The sequence below is a fragment of the Bidens hawaiensis genome, unplaced genomic scaffold (genome assembly GCF_021521415.1).
Source record: "Bidens hawaiensis isolate Kalapana, Puna unplaced genomic scaffold, B.hawaiensis_p1.1 tig00000888_1, whole genome shotgun sequence".
Lineage (NCBI taxonomy): Eukaryota > Viridiplantae > Streptophyta > Magnoliopsida > Asterales > Asteraceae > Bidens > Bidens hawaiensis.
In genome coordinates this window covers 3,157,821-3,167,730 of record NW_027491051.1, presented here as the reverse complement: position 1 = coordinate 3,167,730, position 9,910 = coordinate 3,157,821, and the positions used below count along the sequence as shown (strand labels likewise).

At 32.2% G+C, this 9,910-nt stretch overlaps 1 protein-coding gene across 1 annotated transcript in view; it reads left to right on the top strand.

Annotated features, from left to right (window-relative positions):
- The first annotated feature begins 347 nt into the window (after positions 1–347).
- Positions 348–9,910, top strand: part of LOC143544069 (acyl-coenzyme A thioesterase 4, mitochondrial-like) — a 135,554-nt gene continuing 125,991 nt past the window's right edge. The window contains exon 1 of the mRNA XM_077036239.1: positions 348–353. The gene's annotated coding sequence lies outside the window, so the exon portion shown is untranslated. The remainder of the gene's footprint in view (positions 354–9,910) is intronic.

The following is a 9,910-nucleotide window of genomic DNA, read 5'->3' as shown; positions in this document are numbered from 1 at the left end:
TCTATCCTAAAATCCCTTTATTAATAAAATCTCTTTTTATTAAGGTTTATTATCTTGAAAAGTCAACAAAAAGTCTAAATTTCGGCACGAAACGAGAAAAACGTGCAAAAAACTCAGGTAACGAGCTAGAAAGTAAATAAATCATTAGATTGATTACACAATCTCAAAAATTCAAAATATATATGAAAACATGTGAGACAACATAAAAATATAATTTAGGAAGGCTCAAATCACGAAAATTGAAAAATAAGAAAGCACGAGCCAGTACAGGACCCGGAAAGGACCCCACATGGATTATTTTCAAGAAAATGAGTTTTATAGTCCATACTTTCAGGAATTTGATTTCGTTCAAAGTCTGACAAAAATTATTAAAAACGGGATTCGTTCGAATATCTAAATCACACAATACGTTAAACGGTTAATCGAAAACAACTAGTTTATAACCCAACCCTTTCACATACCCCACCCCCACCCTTGGAAAACTCATCCTACACTTGTCTTCATTTTCCTTCTTCCAACACATCTCCCTAATCATTATCTTCTAGAAAAGCACACTTGTTAACCAACTAAGCACTCCAACCCATCACCCTAATTCACCAAATCAGCACTCTACACCACCGACACATCGCTCTACTCCCTCACCCTCTTCCTCCCTTAAAACTCACGGCCAACCCCCCTCCCAATACACCCAAATCAAATTCAAATCAACACTAAACACACACATACACAAAAATCAAGTATGAAGATTTAAATTAAGAAGGAAGATAAGGCAAACAAGGAAAGGATAAGCTAGGAATCACACACTCTTAACATCTCTAATCTCATCTTTCAAAATCTCAATAACCAAGTAAGTAACATGATAATATTGATTGAGTGTTGATATACAAGATTTGTTATACTTGAGTTTGATTGGAAGATTGATAATGTGTGTAGTGTGTATATATGTGTGTATGCCATGTATATATGTATCTATATGTATGAGAGAATCAAAACGCCATACACATGCATACATATATCATAAAGACCCTATATTGATTATTAGATTTGATATTGAGTATTAATAATTTCTTAAAATTTTGATGAACTTGGAAAAGTTTGATTCTAGGGTTTGTATTAGATTGAAGGTTGGGATGGATTATTGGTTTTTAACTTGTTAGTATGGGTTTAGATTGTTAAAGATTGTTGGTAGAAATGGATAGAACAAAAGTGTGTTCATAATTGTAAAAATTGAGGATTTTTGATATGGGATTAATTAGGAGGTTTTGAATGGACATTTGAATTAAAATATGTCATGGGATAACTTAAATGTAAATAAGATAGGTTGCATGTCAGACTTAGTAGTTGAAACTTGAAAAGTGTTGGAACTACCAAATAAGGAAACTTTAATTTAAGAAAAGATGAAAATTGGATTTTTAAATAAATACTTGTAATAGATGAAATCAGTAAGTGATTATTAACAACTTAAAATAATATAGAATGATTGATTGAAACTTGGATTAAGTTAACTCATTGCTTTGATAAACAACAACCTTGCTAAAGATAGAAACTTTGTTAAATGGTGAATTAAAAAGAATAAAATGGAATAGATTATTTAGAATGCATGAAACCCTAACAACTTAAATGAAAGAATTAAATCTAGAATTGTATTTAATCAAACTAGAAGAATTAGATTAATTAGAATTATCAAGTAATAAAGTTACTAAAATGGGAAACTTTGTAAGAACAACACTTAGAAAATTTATAAATCCATAATCCTTTGATTTGAGTGAATGATTAAAATTTGAAAAGGATGGAAATGATATAAAAGTGACTAGTTACAAAGGTATAGAAACTTCTAAAAAGCTAAAACATAATGATATTAAAAAGAATAAAACTTGGATCATGAACACATGGATTCTTTTAAAAAGAAATTGAGAATCTTGTTTAAAAAGTAACAATTTATAATTATTAGGAACTTATGAAATAATTTAAAATCTGGATTTTAGGATATTTAAACATAATTTTATATAAATAAATATCAAGTTTAACTAGTAACATTGTTAAGGTAATTTAAAATACAAATTAGAAACCGAAAAACTCGATTAAGGTATCTTATGAACATATATAGTTAAAACTACAATTTATGGTAAATTATATGTTATTATATGTGTGTTTAGTTCATAGGATGATTAGTATAGACTTGTGTAATTTATTTGACACGTCGGTAACTTAAACGGTCGAAAAATCGGCTTTTTAAGCAAAACCGACACAACTATTAGGGACTGTTTTAGAACAGCCCCTAAAGTGTTAAAATACCCATGTATAACATAAGTTAATACATGAGAAAAGAACAAGATGATAAAACTTAGTCCCAAACGGTTCGTGTCGCGAAAACCGACACGAAAACGTTAAAAAGTTTTTATTTTAAGAAAATATTAACAAAAAAATGAAAATAATATATTTTCACAAGTAAACTCATAAAACTTGATTAATATTTATGTAACAAGTATTTTGCATAATTTATAAGTTACATTTTAAACGAAAAACCGAATTAACGCATTTTAAGCATAAAACCGACAAAACTGACGAAACCGTCAAGTTTTGTGAAGAATAAAAGATTAATATTTTCTTAAAAAATTCTAGCAACAGAATCTTAAATTATGTTCTTATATTTTAATTGTTTATTAATTAATTTAATTAATTAATAGCTAATGGAAAACCGAACTATGTGTACTCGCTTATGTGCTTATGTGTATACTAGAGTAAAATTAATAAATTTAAAAGAGTTTTGTATAAAAACTAAAATCAAGTTTTTATTAATAAAACATGTTCTAATATAGGACATGAGATTTTTGAAAAAGCTACAAGACAGTGAGTTTCTTTATCGAACCTCCTCGATTTTTAACTGGAATTGTTTTCAAATCGATATTTAATTGTGTTTTGGGGAAAAGCATATTCTTTATTACATATTATTTTCGTTTATGTTTCTTTTTAAAGGCATTTTATTTTACAAATTGGTGTATAATGCGGGATGAGTCTAGTTGGCTATTAACAGTTAACCCTAGAAAGGAGTACAGAAATATTAGTAGATCTATCGGGGTGACAACCCCCACTTCCAATCGCGTTAGGTTAAATGTGGGAATATTTTGAGTATTGTATGTATCGGGTTATCAACTATGATAGTCATACGTAATGTTGTATTCTTAGCTAGTTTACAACATCTCAATTTGTTTAAGAAATGAAATGCCTATTGTTTTGTGATGTAATGACGGTAGATCATTACACTCGGATTTGTGATATAATGGCGATAGACCATTATACACGGAATATTATGGATATAATTCGGGGTGTAGTGACGATTACACACGAATTGATATCGAATTTGTTAATTATTTGGATTATGTTTTCGTTTCATTTATATATATATATATATATATATATATATATATATATATATATATATATATATATATGGACTATTTTGATATAAAGGGAAACTCACCAACACGTTGTGTTGATCGATATTTTAATATGTTTTTCAGGTAAGTGAAGATTTCGAGGTGGCATGGAAACGAGAGCGTGCGGTGTTTGAACAAAGTTGAAGTATTGTAAACCGTGCATTAGCACGTGTAATAAACTCTTATTTTGTAAAATATTTTCCTATAATAAAAGATGATGCTTTTATTATTAATTGTCTATTATTGTCGGCTATCGTCATCTGTCATAACCCGAACGGCTTAAGTTAAGACTTCCGTTGTGTTAAGTTAAGATTTTCGGGGTGTGACACCGCCATTTCCAGAAAAACGGGATCTCGCCGGAAAAGCGAGATCTGCTCGTTTTCTGACCGTTTTTCGTCCTGTTTGATCTAGATCCGAGCTAGGGTGACCCCCAAGCTCGTCATTTGATCGGCTTATACCCGATTCCACTAGGATCTCGTGGTTTTAACGGTTTAGGGTGCCGGCTCGTTGTTTCGCGACTAGATTTAGCGGGTTTGGGTCCATATAAGATCATACTATCAATACCTCGGATCGATGCTCGGTTTCCTTCTTGGGTTCGGCTAGAGAGAAAGAGAGAGAGTTTAAGTGTGTGTTTTGGATGGTTTATGGAACAGGTGAAAATGAATGGATTAATGAATAATTATGGTTTATATATTATGGGTCATGGGCTTAAGCCCATGGTCTTTCTTCCTTCCTTATTAATCCAAGTCCATTACCCACGTTTATTTAGCTCAACACAAGCCCAACTCATAATAACTAATATTATTATTTTATTAACCGAAACAGGAAACGAGATGTTACATAACCCAACTAGGGTTGTTCACGAACTGAACCAAACCGAACGCAGGCATGCTAATACTTGGTTTGGTTTGAAACCGAGCTAAACCAAGCGACTTGAATTTAAAGAAACGAGCGATATGTTTATGTTTGAACTTGGTTTGGTTTAAATCGAGAGGCTTGGTTCGTGTTGGTGCATGTTTTGTAACAGATGATCTTTTGTGTTTGTTAGAATTGAGAGCAACGGTCAAAGGGGAGTCTGTTGGTGCATTTTGTGACCGTCGCTATGCAATTCTAACCAGCAGAGACGAAGTGGTGAAGTTAGAACAACTTCACCATAGACGAAGTTATAACAACTTCGCCATTGGCGAAGTTAGGACAACTTCGCCTACAGGCCCAAGCCCAAGCCCGCGAAGTTGGTTTATCTATATATATGTGTGTCTTGTTTAGGGTTTCGTATCCCGAAAGTTAGAGTATTTTGTGTTTAGTTAAATTGTTTAGAGAGAAGAAGAGAGGGCAAGTCTAGTGGGCAGACCCGAGGTAGAGCTCACCTCCGGTCGGCCGTCATTTGTTTTCGTGTTTGGTATGTAATGTGTTTTGGTTATTATATAAAGGATCTGCAGATTCGTTTTATCCCATTCGCGTATTTGTTTGTGTGTAATTGTGTTCTTCGTCTATAACATCGTAAACGAGTCTAGGAGGATTCCGCACTCCTAGACATCGTGCGGATCTCGTATCGATCAGCGACACCCCGGGGGGACTTACAGTTCGGCTTGATTTCGTACAATGTTTTCAATTTTAAAATTCTAAAACTCCAAAATGTCATTAATTTAAAACTTTCAACTAAAAAAATGTAGAGTTCCAACTCTAAAATGTCTAAAACTCAAAGTTAGCAATAAAACATACATAATAAGTTCAACGAATATACATGATCGATATTTTTTCCTAACAATATAAAAAATAGTTCGTGTATCATGTGTGACGAGAACCTGTATCTAGTTTTTCAAAGATGTAATCGTAGTACTGAATAACAGAATGGCAGGAAAGTTTATGGAAAAGTGGAATTGTGGAAGTATCGAACAAGTGGCTATGGTTTAAAATTAAACTTGAAGTTAACACAAAAGTGGGAAGTTTAAAAATCCTTTATAAAATTGTACACACGTGTCGGTTTGTAAAATAATTGTACACACGTGTTGGTTTATGATCAATCCTCATAATTTTTACCCTCCAAAACTAAAATATGTCATAGATCAATAATTATTCAATCTTCTTTTACACTTCATTTATATTATATCTATAACATGATTAAATTATTCACTTTATTTTAAACACTATATATATTATATCTATACACTTTTATAAAAATAAATATTTACATATTATACTACTATACATTGTTATAATATATTTCACAACATACTTGGTGAAATCCAAAAATCAACAACAAATCGTGTTTGTTAAATATTGATAAGAATATAATTCTAAATGTTATTATTAACATATTATACTGTGTATATTGTTGAATAAAGTTTATCATATTTAGTTTCTCGTGGTTTTTATCAAGGATTGCTTCAGGTTTTTTGTGGAACTTAAATTTGATTGTTACGGGTTAAGAGTTGGCAGATAGATCATTTGATACAAATTAACTACATTTGGCTCAAATTTGTTACGGGTAAAAAAAATGGTAATATGAATATTTTAAAAAATATGAGGATACAAATGAGAATGCAAATAGATTTATCATCAAACTTGTTACGGGTACAAAATTTTGACTTGAAATGTAAAACAAATGAAAGTTAGAATTTTAAATGTGATTGTGTTTCGAATTTATTTTTAATGACATTTTTGGAAATAGTCAAAAGATTCGGGATTTTGCACATTGAGTATTTTTCCCATGACTATTAAAATTTAAGAAAAAAATGATAAACACTTCTGACATGCCATCTCTAGGCCTATCAATGCTTCTAACTTTTATCAAATTAAAAAAATTGTGTTAGCATTGACTTTTTCTTGAAAAGTGATCAGAATGTTGTATGTGAAGCATGTCGTAAAAAAATATGCTCAAGCGATACAAAACATTCACAAAATTGAACGGGTTAAACTGTCATTATTATTATTTTTTTCAATTGGCAAAGTCGAGAACCCCATCAAACTTATCAAAATATTTCTTATGGTGTAGCTCAAAACTATTATTATACTCTCCGAAATTGGTTCATAATCAAATTTCTTTCAATTATACATATATGACACTGAAAATACATTTTAAATAGATGGAGTATTCGTAGGTATGTTTTTGCACGTGCATTATATATCTTTTATTAAATTCATTTTTTTTTTGGAAAAAATCATTTTGTGATATAAATAAAATCAGTTTATGTATAATAATACATTTTTCTATATACATTATGTATTGCTTTATTTGTAACTTAATTATTTAGATCATCTCGTGTGTTACACGTGCTCTAAAACTAGTACATATTATATATAAAATTAAAACTAAAAAAATAATTCAAGCAAAACAAACCGAACCGATCCGATCGACTCATTTCTAAATCGAGCGGAAATCGAACGAGCATTTCTCAAGCGATTTTCGAGCGAGCGACAAACAAGCGTCGGCCTGTTTGAACAACCCTAAACCCAACAACATAACATGTTATTATACATTTATATATAGCCTTTTGTTTTGTATATTGATTTTAAAATCATATAAGTTTTATATCTATCAAGTTCATTATGCATTATGTGATCCACAGGACATAAAAAAAGCGATCTCACACCATTGTTGTGAAAGTGAATTATTAAATACTTATCCGACAGGACAGAATTGAATGAACTTTGTTTCGAACAACCAAAAATACGGCCATAACCAAGACTTTATTAATTAAGTTGGTGTGTCCCTCGTTCAAGATTTGCAATTTTGCATCAAGGAATAAAAAGAGAGAAATGATCAAATGAACCTTGTAGTGAACAAGACGAGTTCTCTTGACACTTGTTCATTGCTTCAAGATTTCTAGTCTAAGGTTCATTTAGTGAAAACACATGCCTTAGTTTTCTATCGTATTTCTAAAATCTTTCAACTCAAGTCCCGATCAATAATCAAACACGAACTAAAAGACTAACTATCGTTTATATTAATCAGAAAATTATATAACAAAAAATACTTATTACAACTCTCAAACTCTAACTAGGTCTAACTCTTGATGAACCTTAACTCAATTGCATCTCATGTGTTCTTGAATGTCTAATCATAACTCGATTTATATAAATTAAGCTAACTTGTTATTCAAAACATTACCAATTATAATTATAAAACAATTATGAAACATAACCAACTATGACCGACTTGTCATTGCTGATCTCTCAAGTTCACCAACTTGTGACTTGGAGTCCAAAATTATGTCCAACATCAACTTCGTTGTATTTTACCTTTCGCTGCAATTTCTTGTCTACACTACTAACCAATTGGTGTCTAGCTGGGTTGGATAAGCCTTGGGCTTTCCTATGGGAGGTCTCAAGTTCGAATCCCACTCCGGGCGGCCTTGAGGTACCCGTCACCAATGAAGTTCTACCAAGACAGGGAAGCCGTAGTGGCGCGGGTTCGATCCTGAGGGTCGGCCCAGATCTGTCGCGGATTGAATGGAGGTGTTTTACCGGCGTCATACCTCTTGCAGGGTGGGGTGATGGGTATCCAAATGGGTACCGGGGTAAGGGTTCCCTCCTCCAACCCTTTTTTTTTGTCTACACTACTAGAGTACCGGAAAGTGAGTTACACCAATAAAACTTTTACAACTGAGTAATTTTCAATGGATCTCGAAAGGTAAGCACAAAGAAAAAAGCTCGACAAATCACCCTGAGAGTCGTTAGATTACCCGGAAAAAAGGAATAATTATGGGATTCTACAAATCTATCAAATATGTTGGAAATTGTTGTCTAGAGGGTTTAGTCTCTTGTACTATCAGGTTCATTTATCATGAAATTTAGAATAGCTATTTTATAAACAAAAGCATGCATTTCACAACTCAGAATTTGTATCAATGTCTATTCAGATTTTCCTTTGTCTTGAGTAAAAGTTAAAAATGTTTTGATACAATAAAATCATTAACATACTAGTCGACCTTTTTAAGTGAATTGAGTTAACCATGTCAACCCTAACATATCCTATCATATTAATTATTAAATGAGTTAATATTACAATTCAAAACTGATTATTTGCGTGTAACGTTTATTTCGTGTTTCGGATGGTGTAAAATTACCACACCTCCTTATTACCGTACCCATCTCAGCATGGTAAAAGAATATATCCAAACATGCCCGGTTATGAGGGAGGGCTGGGAGGGCTCAAGTCCCAGGCCCACTTCCGTTTAGGGCCCAAGGATTTTTTATAAATTATATATATGTAGTATCTGGCCCATCTGTTTTTAAAGGCCCATCCTCAAGTTACATTTAAAAAAATAAACAAAAATAATACACTGCTGGGTGTTGGGAATCAAACGACGCAGAAGAAGTTGAGAACGAGATAGCACACGGCCAGACACAGAGACGCTTGACCATAACGCAGTCGCCTTCAAGCTTCACCTTTCTGCCCTACGCCGGCGACTTTCTACCCTTCATCGACGGCCTTCTGCAGTTATGCCCTTCGCCGAAGTCGTGCTCTTCGCCGGCAGCCGTTAATCAGGTTAATAGTTAATAGAATAATAGGTTTTTTTTATATTTGATTTTTACGTTTTAGTTTCTGATGGGTAATGAATTTATTTGTTTAGATTTATAGAATTTGGTTTGATGAGTGTTTTAGAATTCTTTGATGAGTTTGTTTTGTAATTTTAATATTTTTATGTTTTAGAATTTAGACGTTTTAGAGTTGTATTGTTAAGTTCTAAATTTTTTTATTTGATTAAATGATTGATGATCCAATGGTTTATGGATAAATTAGTTTTTATGTTGATGAATAGTAGAATCAGCTTTTATTATATATAGATATTATGTCCTTTAAGCCTATACACTTATCCGGTGACCGGCATGTCAAAAATGTAAAAAGAGAAAAACATAAACGAATTAAAAAAAAAGACACGAATCGAGAAGAATGCAAATATACATACGTTTTACCAAAAACAACCTCAAAGTTCTGATGTTATTGCATTTGTCTAAGATATGTAAGCGTTTTTCAGTTTGTATTTTAGGGCCTTTTGTTTTTATTGTCCCAGGCCCTAGTTTTTTTTTGTATTCTCAGAGACGGGCCTGTATCTAAATACCCGTCCCATTTTAAATTTCAATCATCACTACCCTTTATCCTCTATTTCGTATTCTTCAAGGCGTTAATAAATATTTTGTATTCTTCAAGGCGTCAACAATAACAAATAGCATGGACCCGATTCTTAACGACTAACCGCTAATAAATAAGCATGGACCCGATTCTTAACGACTAACCACTAATAATTTCATTAATTCATTGACAGGCTTTATAATTGAATATAAAATATGAATGGCGTTGGTTAAGCCACCTTCCCATCTTCCAGAAAGAAGTGAACCTCGTGAATTCAAGTGTAAGGGAGTTAGACATTAACATTTTTGTGACGTGTTTGGTGGAGAAATCAGAAATAAAAACTTTATAACAAAAAGTTTTTGTTATAACAAAGAGGTAGTTCCCAGCAGAGCCCAGT